Source organism: Meleagris gallopavo, unplaced genomic scaffold, assembly GCF_000146605.3.
Source record: "Meleagris gallopavo isolate NT-WF06-2002-E0010 breed Aviagen turkey brand Nicholas breeding stock unplaced genomic scaffold, Turkey_5.1 ChrUn_random_7180001939411, whole genome shotgun sequence".
In the NCBI taxonomy this organism is placed as follows: Eukaryota; Metazoa; Chordata; class Aves; order Galliformes; family Phasianidae; genus Meleagris; species Meleagris gallopavo.
The window spans coordinates 1-1,065 of record NW_011201317.1 but is presented as its reverse complement, the minus strand read 5'-3'; the positions used below and the strand labels follow the sequence as shown (position 1 = coordinate 1,065).

General features: G+C 61.6%; 1 long non-coding RNA gene across 1 annotated transcript; it reads left to right on the top strand.

Annotated features, from left to right (window-relative positions):
- The first annotated feature begins 51 nt into the window (after positions 1-51).
- On the top strand, positions 52-812 carry LOC109364935. Its single transcript, XR_002110681.2, has 3 exons — positions 52-359; positions 517-635; positions 755-812. It is a non-coding gene; the product is annotated as an uncharacterized LOC109364935 (long non-coding RNA).
- The last annotated feature ends 253 nt before the right edge of the window (positions 813-1,065 follow it).

The following is a 1,065-nucleotide window of genomic DNA, read 5'->3' as shown; positions in this document are numbered from 1 at the left end:
CATTCTGGGGATTCAAATCCCACTCAGGTTGGTGTCCTTCTACCCAGTTCGGCTGACATTAAGGCTGTCGTGCAGAGCCTGCCCAGGGACGGCCGTGGCAGGCCTGGCCCTTGGCTGTCTCATGAGCACTTGCTCCAGCTTCACAGAGAATCTGGAAGTAGAGTTGGGGTGGATATGTTTGGATAACCTTGGATCTTATGCTGGGGACACTGGGGGCTCATCGCTTCCCCTCCCTACTCTTGTAGATTACCGACATGGGAGGACAACGGCGCATACGAAGCACTTCTCCAGAGGCACAGCCGCTGCAGTGCCAGCGAATGCCTTTACCATGGAGGCAGAGAGCAGGCAGAGGGGAGTGGGTGAGTTACCGCAGCAGCTCTCTGAGGCTCTGTGGGGGAGTCTCAGCCTCACCACAGGCTGGCGGAGCAAGTCCTGAGCACCAGAGATGTGCTGTGCCGGGCACTCCCTGGCTTGGCTCACTTGGTCCTCACGGCCACAACCGCTTTGCTTCCCCAGGCCCTGGCAGCTGCTCCTGTGCAGCTCCTGCGCTGCTGAGGGCACCCACCGACAGTGCTCCCACTTGAGTAACACCACAGCCACGTGGGAGTGCGACAGCTGTGCTGGCCTGGGTACCGGTAAGAGGCAATCAGTGCTCAGGGCAGCTTTGCCAGAGTCTGTCTGCCCCAAGTGGGATGGCAGATCCCACTGTGGTGCCGCAGCTTCAGACTCATGACCTCCCTGCCTCCCCTTACAGCCTCCAGCGCCAACACCGAGCTCGCTGGTCCCAGCACTGCCGGCCAGACGGCTCCGGGGGCCATCCAGCAGCTCCATGGAGCCTGAGACCGTGAGCTCCACGCCCGCCAGCCAGGCAGCATTGGGGACAGCATCACAGAGTTCCCAGCTGCCTGAGCACAGCGACCTGCCCAGTGTGCCTGAGACTGAGCAGGAGACCAACGGCCCACGAACATCAGAGGATCAGGCTACCTCAGAGCAGCTGCGAGGACGCCGTGGGAGCAGACAAACAGCAGCCCCGAGTGCTGAGAGCGACTCCCACACATCCACCAG